This window comes from Phocoena sinus, chromosome 11 (genome assembly GCF_008692025.1).
Source record: "Phocoena sinus isolate mPhoSin1 chromosome 11, mPhoSin1.pri, whole genome shotgun sequence".
Classification (NCBI taxonomy): domain Eukaryota; kingdom Metazoa; phylum Chordata; class Mammalia; order Artiodactyla; family Phocoenidae; genus Phocoena; species Phocoena sinus.
In genome coordinates this window covers 19,462,450-19,476,421 of record NC_045773.1, presented here as the reverse complement: position 1 = coordinate 19,476,421, position 13,972 = coordinate 19,462,450, and the positions used below count along the sequence as shown (strand labels likewise).

Below are 13,972 nucleotides of genomic sequence, written 5' to 3'. Positions count from 1 at the left end.
TTAACACTGACTTCCTAATAAAATAAATGTAACTTATTTTTTTCTTAAGCAGATTAGTCACTGATAGTATGACTCACATTTCCTGTTATTAGGCTTAATTTTTCCCCCAAACGTGTCACTTTCAGAGTGTTGGAATCTATGGAAATTAGGTGATTTGCATTTTTAAATTGGCTTGATTAGAACATTTGGTCTGTGTGGACAAGAGTATAAAATTATTAGATATTTTACTCCGAACCGGCAGGCCCTGAAGGAGTTAATCCCAAAGAGGAAAGAGTCTATATGTACTTTGCTCTAAAACTTTACCACCCACTTCCTAAAGGTCCCCTCCTTCCCATCACGACACTTGGGCGGGGGGGGGGGGGGGGGGGGGGGGGGGGGGGAACCAAGAAAGTCTCGTTTCCACTGACCGTCTTTCAGGCAGTTCTGACAGTTGAGGTAGCTACATTCAAAGCCGGTTCGGATGGGAGCACCCCCTGACAATTCCTCAGTCTGCTGCGCGTCCTAACCCAAAGCCCACTCACTACTTAATTAACCAGCAAAGTAATACAACACAGGCTGAGACGTCCAAACCTGCCTGAGTGTCCCTCCGCCAGCCTGCCCTTTTCTGTGTGCGGCTTTATTCGTCCCCCTCCCCCCCTCCCCGTGACTGTGTGTGAACTCCTTGAATTTGAACAGCTAAGCTGAAAATAGCCTAGACAGATATAGAAACAAACTATCAGAAGCAAAGAAACATCCACACGGGTTACACTGAGATGGAAGGCTCCTTGTATATGTCACACGCTCTGAAAGTGACATAAATCACACCCCAGATACGTCCCCCGAATGGAGTGATGGCGAGGGCTTTACCAAAGTGGCTGCCTGAAGGCCAGAACGGCAGAAAACCAGTAGCAAACGAAAAAAAAAAAAAGAGCGAGCGAGAGCGCGAGAGCAAAACACAAGAAGGACTTCCTTTAACTCTCAACTACACCCCACCCATGAACATTTTAAAAACGGGAGAGCAAGAGAGAAACGGGGGAGGGGGGGAAATCTCTCTCTTCCAGGACCCACAGGCCCCTGGAGCTGCTTCTTCCCACCCCTCCACTCCCTCCCCCCGCCTCCACTTCCAGAGCGCAACTCCCACCCAAGTTGATAAACAGCGATGGTTATTATTATTATTTTTTTTTTCCAAAAGACTCAACTTAGAAACCCTCGGGCGCTCCTGCCTTCCCCCAGCGAGGCCCCAGGAAGCTGGCACCGCGGAGCCCGGGGAAGGAGAGCAGAACGGCAAAGATCAATCACAGGGACCAACCTGACACTCTCCATGTAGCCGCCAGGCGCGCGGAGCCGGCTCAGGGCGCCCGCGCGGGCCGGGCGTGGGGTCCGGCGGCCTCGGCGTGCAGGCGGACTGCACGCGCGCAGGGGCGCTCCGGCTCGCGGGCTGACAAGACGCGCCGCGCCGCGCCCACCCGCCCCGCCCTGCTCCACCAATCACAACCCGCCTCTAAACACCCCGCGCCGCGCCGCGCCGCGCCCCACACAATGGGCTCCGCGGCCCGCGCCCCGCGCCCGCGCCCCCCGGCCCCCCTCCGCGCGGCAGGTGAAATCACGCTCGGCTGAAACCCGGCTTTTGTTTCGGGAGCAACTCCGCTTAATTGCTGTTAACCCTTTGACCCGCCTCCGGCTGACGTCTGGGAAGCCGGGCGCGGCGCGCATCTCTCCCTCCGGCCGGGGCTGCCGGGTCGGGGCTTTTTGGTGGGGTGGCTGTGTTTGTTTCCTCTTGGAAACTGACAAAGAGTTGTCCCGGCCTTTCAGAGCAACCCGAGCGGCAACGCAGGGGAACCGGCGCGTCCGGCGCACACCCCGACTGCTCGGAGCAACTGTTTAGAATCGGAAGGGGATGCGGGGCTCAAAGGCAGCGCAGGAGAACTTCCTCGAAAACGGCCTTTGCGGGAGAACTTTCGCTTCACGGCCCTGGTTTAACCCAGCCTTGGCCTCTTTTATTTCCCCCCTTTTCTTTCCAAGAGCCGGGTTCGCCAGAGTGTGCTTGTGCGCACAGAGGAAAACGAACCCGACACGGGGGTTGAAAATAAATAACAACCAACGTACCTCGTTGCTGAACCAAGCTCCTTGCCCTCTAGAACGACAGCTGCTGAAGCAAGCATCTGCCACTCTTTCGCTAAGAAATAATTCTCTAAATTCCGTTCTTATTTATACAACAACATCAACACAGGCTACTGTCCATGAGCACTTGAAGATGACCTCTATTAGTCACTGCTCTTTACTTTTGTTTAAAGCTGAGTACAGTGTGAGGAAAAAAAAGAAGTCACCAATATCGTAAACTTGGTGGGCTCAACTGGCCCGATTTCGGTGCCAGGTTAATTTAGTCATTTTCGGCAGCTCTAGAATCACTTCTCTAATTTACCCTTGTTCAATTTAGGGAAAAACTTTTTGGCCTATACTTACAAAACAAACAAACAAAACTCTAACTTTTAAATTATTTTTCTTAAAAATATTCGAGGAAAAGTAGTCGTGACATTAATGATTACGTATTTTCCCTCAATTAAAAAAAAAAAGGCCACAAATCCTACTCCACTAATTTCAGTTTTACTTGAAAGTATTTTTCCATTTGAGGTGTTAACGCAGGTTATACTACAAACCAGAAAGCATATTGATACTATTTCCGATCAAGCAAATGCCTGAATTTCAATCAGGTCAGCTCGGGAGCAGACAATTCCCCCATTAATCCGCCAGCAAAAGAGACAAAAGCGCCAGTTGACTGTCAACGTATGATCAGATGTTAAATGGGTGCAGCACTGATCGAGCTCCACCCTAAAGTGTTTTTGTGTCAGAAAACAAATTTATTAATGGAAGTTTTTCAGGTCACAAAAATGTGAGCCCACCCTCTCATGAATATTCAACAGAGAACCCAGGGCATTCTTTTTGGGGAGAGGGGCCTTAAATCTGCCAGTGTACCAGGAATCAGTAGAGTTCTGACTCTTAAAGAGACAAGGCCCTCCTTCCGTAGGGGCTGGCAGGGCCCCAAAGACAGGAAATAAAAATATAGGAAGTTCTCTCCAACCAAGGCACAGTGAGAGAGGAGAAATGTTCATTTCAAAATCCACATGCGATTTTTTTCAAAGGTATTAAAATTCATTAGAGATTTAACGTCTGTGAACAACATCAGGGTGCCCTTTAAAGAAGCAATTCTTTTTTTTTTTTTTTAAAGACAGTTTCTTTCAGAGGCATCCATAAAACTCAAGCGTGCTTTTACAAGTTGGCCTACCTCCTTTGCAGGTCTCCGTTTGTAAGCTAATTGTCTCTGGGAGCATCCAAACAAGCAAACAACAAACATGACAGAAGCCTGTGACCCAGCTGTGGAGTCCAGCCTCACACGAAATAATTAGAGAGTGATGCAATGCGGTGCTTACACAAATACTAAAATTGCATAGTGGTGGCATTAAGCACCATGGGACCACAGAGCAGGGGGAGATGGGTGGATCAGGAGAGGTCTGGGAAGGCCCCTTGGGGAGGTGGTGTTTCGAGGACTGATGGTTTGGATAAGGGGGGAGGCGACAAAGCAGCTTAGCAAAAGCAGAGGCCACCTGGAGCCCTTCCCACCCTCTCTCCAAACGTGACATGGTGACTCAGAGGCTACTTCTAGGCAAGGAAATGTACCATCAGAGATGAACCTGGATAAGTTTTATATGCCCGGGCCATTTTGGTTAACGCTCCCAACGCATTTTGGTTATTTGGCCCAGGCTCAGGCCCTGGCCGGGGAACCAGATCCTACACGCCGCAACTAAGAGTTCGCGTGCCGCGACAAAGATCCCGCGTGCCTCGACTAAGACCTGGCGCAGACAAATAAATATTTTGAAAACAAAAAACTTAAAAAGAAAAAAAAAAAAGATCCCTTTCCATGTGGTCCCTGTCTACCTGCCCTGTGTCTGGGATTCAGTGAGAACTGGAACTTTCAATGGCTGGAATACAATATAAATGTTAAAAGGTGCAGTGATTTAGAAGACTTAGTTAATGCCATTTGTTCTATGAGTGCCAGGTCATTTTGGAAAGGCTGGGTCAGAAAGGCCAAAAAATAAATAAAATAAAAATAAAAGCAGCAGCATTTGGACATTTGGATTGCGGGAGCTTTAGAAAAATCTGGATTGAGGGGCAGGCTTATGTAGAATGGGTTACTCAGCCACAGGGGTTCATTTAGTTGTCACAATGTGAACAGAAATTGCAATCCCCATTTTACAGAGGAGGGAGCTGAAGTTCAGAAAGGCAAAGTGATTTTTTTTTTCTTTTCCCTGTCTAAGAATCAAACACACCCAGCTCCACGGGCCACAAGGGGAAGCAAGACACTGAATAGTTCCAGAAAAAGAGAGGCCATGATAATATAAAATGAATACCTGGGGGGGGGGGGGGGAAGGGCTAATGTTTAAGGAAGAGTGAAGGAAATGCTAAATACCCTATTGAAAAATATTTTTGATGCCCACATCCTAACACCCACAACTGATACAGCCCTTGTTCAAACACCACATATTAAGAAACCTGTCAGTTGCTAAATGAGTCCATTGTGCAGCTGGCTGTGTACTTAAGAACAGATTACTATGATCCCACACCAAACTCTAACCACCAAATAACACACCTGGGACTCAAATCATGTATTTTATTTGGTTCTGCTGAGCCCTAGCCTTGAACGCAGAAGAAAGTGAAAGGTTTTACTGCCCATTCAGAGCTGAGAATGTAGATAAGATGTATTCAACGCAGAGTCACAAGGAGCATCTTGTCGGGACGTTATTCCCACACTTTGATGGATGGCACGGCCAAGGAGGAGACACCAGCCACGGTGCTGGGCCCACGTGGTCCTCGGCTCCAGCCGGAGCTGCTTGGCAATCACCAGAAAAAGGACATGTAAATGGGCACTGGCTCACATATTTCTAAGCAACACCGAGAGCGAGGCACCTCCCCAGATAAAGTCAGTTATCTCTACCAAGGGATGAACAGTTTGATGGGTTGAAAAAAATCAACTTGCTCATGAGGGCCAAAATCTTTTTCTTGTTTTTTCTTTTTTTTTTTTTTTGGCCGTGCTGTGCGGCCTGCAGGATCTTAGTTCCCCGACCAGGGATTGGACGCGTGCCCCCTGCGGTGGAAGCGTGGAGTCCTGACCACTGGACCGCCAGGGAATCTCAAGGGGCCAAAATCCTAATTCAATTCCCCATCTTCTTCTAAACAGCCCTTCCTTGAACACTTATTTCCTTTCTTTTTAACCATTCGTTTCGTGGAGTACCCAGAACATATTCTGAAACGACAACTTAAAGAGATTCAACCAACTGACCCTGTTGCTAGAGGAGAACACACTGAAAGAGCAGGACTACAGAATTTAGGCCCCTCACCCCAGAAGTGGGCTTGATGACCTGCCCGGGGAAGCGAGTCTCTCCAGAAGGAGCCCTGCTTTAGTTATTTCTCATGTCTCCAAAGACCGCCAACCAGCAGCCAATTAGAGAGACTAAACTGCAACAGACATGCCCGATTCCGGACATTTGGGCACTTGTCTCCAAGGACCTGCCGTTCCTTCTTTTTTTTTTTTTTTTTTTTTTTCTGCCGTTCCTTCTTGATTTAAGTGGGGCTTTTACTTAAAAATATAAATTAATACATCATCCATCTACAGGGAGCTAAGGCAGTTAGCTCCAGATTGCTATTGTTTATGTCGCTGTTATGTCTGTAGACAATGAAGGCAATTATGTTGCTTTTCTTTTGCTGCCGCTCAGCCAAGGGAAAAGACTGCAAGTTCTCACTCTTGCGAAGGAGTTTACATTTCTTCCCGTGACACCCTCCAAACTGTCATCGGTATCTTCATTTGATGCAACCTCTTATAATGCGATTTTGCTCCTGGTTAATTTTCTAGATACACACTGTGACATGTCAACATTCAGGTGACTTATGAATACGATGGGTACATAAACTATGGAAAACATTTACCACCCTCTCCAAAAAAAAAAAAAAAAAAAAGGTCCCTCACTGGAAATGTAAAGATATTCATAGAATGTCACCGGTAAACAAAATCATGTCTGGGAAAGAAAAATGGCCAACATCCATTCCAAACTCTGCATCTGATTGACAGTAACAAATTACTCTCTCTGATTTATGCTCAAACTATAATCTCATTTTAATATAATGTACAATGTATTACTGGACCGCTTCTACCATAAGGTTAGAACAGATTACACCGAAGTGCACAAAAGCCTCAAAAAGGGACATGTTTTAGGGCAGGAGGTCATTTCCCAAAGAGCTCTTTCCTTCAGGTATCAGGAAGAAAGTATCACTATCACCATTAAGCACGAGGCCTTATTCCCCCCTCCCCCACCCCCAAAGAGTGACAGTGCTGACGACACACCCATGTGCAAACTCTCGATTTTAGGCACAAGCAGATCAGGGTCACTGAAGGGGAAAAGAAAAAATGGCTTTTGGGTGATGAGATGACATTTGAATTTTTTTTTAAATGTTTAATTATGTAGAAATCGCTGAGTATCATTTTAAGGCACTGGCCACCTTTAGGCAGGAAAGTGAGTATTTCGGGTGACCCGAGGTGCGCAGCAGGCCTGCGAAGAGGCAGAGGGAGCGTGTTCCATCCTGCCCTCCGAACAATGCTCACCAGTCTCCCTCCCGGCCCACGCCACCCTCCTGTGACCCTAGGCTGACACACCCTCATGTCAAAACCTTCTTTACGCCTGCCCTCTGCTGGTAAGCCTGCCAGGACTAGGACATTTCGACTACCTCAACTTATTCCAAAGATAACTTTCAAAAGCTGGAGAGAGAAAGGCCACGTAATGAACTATTAACTGGAATATATAAATTAAGACACTTAAAAAAAACGGGGGGTGGTGGTGGGAGGAGATGCAGAGGGTGAAATATGGCACTTTTAATGTAAAAATGCCCATCCGTCTACTCTACTGCCGGCTGGCTCAGAGCACAGGAGTGCCAAACTCTGTATTTTAGCTCACCTAAGAGAACAACCTGTATTACTGCCGGGCATCTTGCCTTCTCGTTTGCTCCCTCTCCGGGGAGAGGTATGTCGGTGCATTTTCAATAAAACACCTTCTTAGCAGTAAAGGGCCACTGTTCCCATTTCAGTGGTCCCTAAGGTTTCATGATACAGTAGTATATTTAGCTGGCTCGCGGCTCAAGTTTTCCTCAGGCATTCATAAGATCCATATAGAAGGAAGAGGGATTAAAAAAAAAAAAAAAAGAGGAAAAGAAGAGCGTTCGTCTATCCTTTGTTTAAGTAAGACAACAGTGAACTCCGAGATTGATGAGCTGGCCTGAGTCCCCCCCAAACAACGGGATGCGCTGCCAGGCTCGCTCCCCACGACAGGTGCCCTGGTGTGCGAGCCAGGCGTGTAGGGAGGAGGGCTCTGGGCATCAGCTGGTGAATTTCCGCGGCGGCAAGCGAGGGTTGAACGAGGCAGCTCCTGTCAGCGTCAATGGGAAGCACGAGGCCTTACAAATCCCTGCATCCCATTTCAAAAATATATCTCCAGGACGGGAAAATGAAGCTTAGCAGCTGCAACCTCAGAAGCATTCAGGAAGTAGCACTCTTGACAGCGCTTTAGATGCCGAGTAAACGCTCTTATAACGAACACGCAATGCAGCTGACAATAAATCTTACACCAGGGAAGCCCGTGCAGGGCTGCGGAATCCCCTCGAAAGATAATTGCCTTCCACACTGTGTGGCATAGAAATTGCGACATCGAAAACCCTTTGTGGGGCCCTATAGGTCTCTATGGCTTTTCTTTCCTTAATAGTCACCGATTACACACACACACACACACACACACACACACACACACACACACACACACACTCTCTCTCTCTCACTTCTGCCTTGAAAAGAGACCACAGAAAAATCCAAAGATTTGGTCTTCTTTCCTAGAGAAAAGTGATGAGGGCAGTTCTTGGCAGGGGACAGGGGATGGAAGTGGGAGGCTGGGAAGAGAGGAACTGTGTACGGACTCAGGGACAGAATCTGAAGCAGGATCTTAAGGTCCACAACCCTCAGCGTCCGCTTCCCACTCTTTGAAAGCCCAGGTAGTTTCGCAAACAATTCCAAATTGCGAGTCTCCCAACAGGTCCATCAACAGGTAGGCAGATCTTTTCTAGTCCAAAGTGGCCTCAAGTGCTGTTTAACCCTGAGATGGTGTAGGAGTATTAGACAGGACACGGGGGTCTGTCAATGACATTGTCACGAACTAACAGTGTGACTGTGCTCACACCCCCTCACCTCTCTGAGACTCCACGCTTCACCTAAACAAAGAGAAAGATGGATAAGATACTCTCCATATTTTCTTTAATAATAATAATAACAAAAACTATCACTACTAACTACTTATTATGTGTCAGGTACACAGTTTACCCTAGCAGAGGGACTAATTTCTAGGTATTTTTTAGCTTACAATTTATATCATATATAAAACTACCAAGAATATAGTTAAAAAATATAAACAGGATTTGAGAACTCTTGAATCTTAGGCACTATTGTGTCAACAGAATATCAGGGAACAAAAGGAGGGAAAACTTTTTGGGAAAACAACTCAAAAGCTCTTATTCTGATCCTCTCTAGGTCATAAACCCTGTGAAACATCAGTAACTTGTGCTCCATTGAATAAGTCACTAACATGCTTTAGGACTTGGTGAATTGAGTGGGGGTCTCAGAGGAGGAGGCTAAAATCACCTGATTTCCAAACCTATTTACGTCCTTTTTCCTTGTGATTTTTCCCCTCTTCTTTAACCATCAAAGCTCTCTCTTTCCATCACGCCTGCTCCCACCAAAACAATGTTCTCAATTTCTGGTCCAACCTCACAAGCCATTCACCTGCTTCTGTCTGTTTCGTATCGGAAAGGAGAGAGGAAAGCTTTATGCGCCAGGTAACTACTGGTGGGGGCTGGCATTTCCATCTCAGGCTGAAGCCACAGGTAAGGTTTGGGCTGGACGAAAAGGGAAATTTGCAAGGAAGCACAGCATCACAGAGATGTTAGATTCCTGTGGAGATCTGATAACTCTCGTCTTAGGAGAATGCATACAGAAAAGCAGACAGTCCAGCCTGCAGGCCAATTATTTATTTTTTATTGTTTTAAATGGCATTTCATCCCTCTTGAGGAAAAGCAATAGATGAAGCAGGAAGCTTTCAGGTCATACAGAACTTTGTTCTTTTCAGACAAATAAGGTATTGTGTGTTGGAACAATAGGAGGAATGTCTAATTGATCTTAATTAAATTCAGCGAGGTCCAATTTTTGAGATGGGTCAGGACACATCTATGTAATGTCACAACCCAACAGGCCAGGCCTTTGAAATCAGGGAGCTCTGTGGTGAACTGTCCTCTGACGCCCTTTCTTATCCATTCACCATCCCACTGCCCTACCAACTTCTTCTCCCCTCCAACTTTTCTTCTCTCTACCTCATGCCACTCCCGACGTCTTCCTGGCTCAGCACATACAGTGTAAAACGTCAACAGCCGTAGTCCTTCCCTCTGGCCAGCCTTCTGAAGTGGCAAAGCCCTGCCACACACTCCCTCATCCTTCTCACGATAACCTACCAAACAGGAATCCTATTATATATATATATGCCGTGGCACGTGGAGAAGGTTACCTGGAGTTTGCAGTGCGAGAGATGCAGCTTTGAACCCAATCTTTGCTACTCACCGGCAAACTAGGTAGTCACAAAAGTTCACTTTGTTTGTATTTCCTCATCTGTAAAATGGGAGCAATTATCTGCCTCGCAGTGGACAGGTTTCTTTTATTACTTTTGAGGGGTGTGTGTGTGGGTGTCAATCTATAAACTCAGTTTCCCTGTTTCGAGAGCACTGGTGTGCATCTTTGATCTGATGCCTGGCGAGCACCTGGTCACAAGTGTCTAGCGCCCAGCAACCTCTCCGGTGTCAGCAAGGAGCCTCGTCTGAGGTCACCTGGCTGGTGGATGAAAGAGGAGCGGTGTGATTCTCCCCGCCAGAGCTCAGTCCTGCCTCAGGGAGCCTCTCGCTTCCTGGTCACAGAGCTCAGGTGACTATGAGATGAGAGCTAAGAAAACAAAGCCCAGAGCCAGTCACGATCAAGGAGGCGGTGTTGGGAGTACTGAAAACAGCCTGCGGGCTACAAATCAGGAGGTGTGCACCAGGACCTCGGAACAGGGTTTGCCAAAGAAAGGGAAAAAGAGGGAAGGGCTGGCGCCTGGTAACAGGATGGCTGAGAAATGCGGCACATATTTACGGGGAGCTCATGATGGGTTTGGCACTTTCCATAGTATCTCTTAATCCTCAAAACAAGCCTCTGAAGGAGGCATTATTGTGCCCACTTAACAGATGAAGAAACAGGCTCTCAGAGTTGAAAAGACTTATCCAGTGTCTCACAGCTAGTAAGGAGAGGAGTGGGACTTGAATGACTCTGAAACAAGGCTTTTGTACCATACGCCAAGCTGCAGACCAGGCTGGGGGCTAGAACTAGGCCTGGAAGAACAGAGAGGCGGGTCCAGTTTTACTCACTTGGCAAACAGATGTGACAAAGAGGCACTGACTGGTCAGCATGGATAGAACGTGAAATAATACAAAGGTAAAATTCTGATAGCCTCTTTGCTTCTTACAGGAAGCCACAGTGACAACCCTGGCCCACCACGTGAACGTGAAATTGGCCCTGAATCTGTCTGTAGCCACAACCGGGCTGGGAGGAGAGGCAGTGGAACAAGGGCTCGTGCAGTGTCTTGAGTTACTTCTCCTTGATTAAGGAACCCCTCACACTCCCATTTCCATTACTGAGAAGAGACAGACACACAGACAAACAGGTAGACAGACTTTTCATCTTCTTCCAATACATCGCTGGGCACCAGGCAGTGTCCTAGCAGCCCTAGCCTGGATGGGGCTGGAGCTCTCCTGGCAATAGCATCTTAGATGTAAAGATGGAACATCACGGTGATGGGACTTATTATGTCCCTGATCATAAAAGGCACCCAGACACTTTCTATGACAGCTCTGGAGAGAGACTGCTATGGGTTCTAATGCTGGCTGCACCACTTCCTGACTGTACTTTTGGTAAATGATTCATCTCTCAGTGCCGCAGTTTCTACATCTATGAAGGGAACTAATCCCAGGACTCTTCCCAGAGGGTTGTTACAAGGATGAAATGTGATAAAATGGGTCAATGCCTGGGAAACACTTAAATGTTTCCTAATACCATCCTTATTGTTACTACACACTGCTTTTCCTTCAATCTTTTCCTTTTGCTATAATGAAATACTGTACCAGAAGGCAAACTGTTTGTTTCGTTTGGTTTTGCTTTTTTACTCTCGTCGACCTCTTATTTTTCTGTGACGTGGTATCAACCCTAACTCCAAAATTCTGTGTTGCGTTAGTATCAACCCTAACTCCAAACTCGAACTAAGTAGTAGTAGCCCTTTCATCCAATGAATCTTAACGATGCAAGAAGGCACTTGGTTGTTTTGTTTTCTAAATCCAGGGTCATGAGGCAGCCCCACTTCTAGCTCCAGGTCACCGGGGTTCGCCAGATCCACCAGCCATGTCATCACTTGGGTGTGTGAAGGAGTTTGCTGATTTCTTAAATGAATTCTCAAGGACCCACTGGGATAATCTATGGAGGGGTCTGCCCTGAGCGCTGAGAACATACAGGCTGGCCAACATGAGACCTAATTTACGGAACCCTCAGTCTATGTTTGGATGATACTTTGCTACCACTGTCTCTGGGAAGGAAAGCCTTTGGTGGAACCTCAGCCACCATGGCCCCGGAGAGGGCTCAGCTTACACCCAAACGATCAGGGCTCTCTGACCTAACGAGCTGCTTTTAAGCTCCCTTTCGAAGTTTCCAACGCCCTCATCACCCAAGGTAAGGAGCAGAACCCTCTCAGTGTTCTCAGAGTGCGTGGCATGGCATCAGCCATCATTTGATCATCTGCTGAATTAAAAAGAGAGAGACACCCATGCAAAGGGCAGAGAAGAGGGGCACTCTCCTTGGCCTTAGGGGGTAAAGGGGCTTTGAGAATAAGACAAGGATTATGCTGCATATTTAAGGGTAATGGGTCTGTCCCAGGTATTTGGGCAGGCAGGGCTGGCGAAGGCTATTTCAGCTACTGGGAAGAGTACACGGGAGACGGCATGAGCCATTAACACCGGGGAACTGCAAGGTATTCAACAAGGCTGGGGCAATTATAATTCCTGCTACAACTCCCTTTCTTTGAGATCAAAGGGTTTTTCTTCTTTTTCTCAATTTCACCCAAATTTCTCATCTCAAAAATGCATTCATCTCTTCCTCTCCTCATTCTTCCCGTTCAGGGCATGGTCTCTGCTCTTCATCTAGATCATGTCCAGTGTGTAACATGATCTCTGCCAACCTTGATCTGAGCTGGCTCAAACACACCCCCCCCCACACACACACACACTTTCCCCTAAGTCTGCAGAGGGTGGTGTTCTGTATTCCTATCCTGGCATGCTCTCAAACCTGTTTCTTCCGATCTTTCCGATCCAGAGATTTTGACTCTGCGAGTTTTTGGAGGGTGAGTCTGACACAGAAACAAAAGTATGGATGCTAAGGAGCACAGACTCAAGGATGAGATATTTTGGTCACCAAAGGGTTTAAATAACGCTGCATCAGATGTGGACATCTTATTATACAGTTAGATAGTACGAAAGCATGAAGAGAATCCACATCTAATACAGGGGCAAAACTTACAAAGTGTTAAGGTCTTGTGCGCTAAGGCCTCAGGAGAGGAAAGAGAGCTCTAAGAAAACCAGCACAGTCAAGACCGCCATTGGCCTTGGACACGTTGCTCCCTCTGGGCAGCAAGGCTCCTATCCCTCAACCTTGAGGTCTGGTCTTGGTGCGAGTTCTCCGAAGGCAGCCTCACTGTGCTGGGGTGAAGGTGGCTCTCGCTCATTTTTATTCACGTGTTCCTTTTCAACTAAGTGGGTGCAGGAAGGACAACTCAAGTCCTATCTAGACCTGTGAAATCGCACGTTATAGAAAAGGAGAAAGGAGCCGCATCTGAACAAAAAATACTCCTCCATTAGGCAAATCATCCTCCTCGACAGAAAAACAAACACACGTACACATGTAAGACAGCGGAAGAGGCCACTCTACAACTCAGGCATCTTCTCGCCCATGGTGCTAACTCTGGGGGTGGTATCACTTCCCTGAGCTGCTGCCGCATTTACTGTCTATGCTGGACATTTCCACGTTCTATCAAATAGTAATTAACTCACCAAATGCCAAAAAGAGCGCCTGGTACATAATAGCCCCTTCACAAATATTTGCTGAATTTATAAACAAATGAATAAACAAACGAATTAATGTTTTCTCTTTCTCTCTCCTTTGTTCGTTTTTTCCTTCCTTCTCTCATTCTATTTGTTTCATGCGCATATTTTTTCTAAACTATAAGCTCCAAGAGGCAAATTCCACACTCTTTCTTCTTTCTCAACTTGTAGCATAGGGCTAAGAAGAAGTAACTAAGTGCATGTTAAAATAACAGCATCTCGGGCTTCCCTGCTGGCGCAGCGGTTGAGAGTCCGCCTGCAAATGCAGGGGACATGGGTTCGTGCCCCAGTCCGGGAAGATGCCACATGCCGCGGAGTGGCTGGGCCCGTGAGCCATGGCTGCTGGGCCTGTGCATCCGGAGCGACGGGAGAGGCCACAGCAGTGAGAGGCCCACGTACCGCAAAAAAAACAAAAAACAAAAAAACAAAAAAACAAACAAAAAAAAATAACAGCATCTCTATATGCACCACGCATATTCAACGGCAAGACAGGCACCTCTATGTCACCGAGTCAGGGGCTAAAATCTTGCCGATGACAATTTCGTGATGGAGTGACCTCACATGCCAAAAAAAAAAAAAAGGACTTATATAGAGCAATCAATGATCAATCAGATTCTTTGAAAGTTTAAAAAAGACAAATTGAATATTAACTATGATTCAAGGATTACATGAACCACTTCATATT

At 46.8% G+C, this 13,972-nt stretch overlaps 1 protein-coding gene across 13 annotated transcripts in view; it reads right to left on the bottom strand.

The window, feature by feature from the left end:
• FOXP1 (forkhead box P1) overlaps positions 1–13,972 on the bottom strand; it is a 601,805-nt gene that overhangs the window by 107,194 nt on the left and 480,639 nt on the right. Inside the window, exon 1 of one of the 13 annotated variants that reach the window (XM_032648552.1) lies at positions 1,289–1,409. The exons of the other annotated variants lie outside the window; for them this stretch is intronic. The gene's annotated coding sequence lies outside the window, so the exon portion shown is untranslated. Of the gene's footprint in view, positions 1–1,288; positions 1,410–13,972 lie in introns of those variants that run through there. 13 annotated transcript variants of the gene reach the window in all.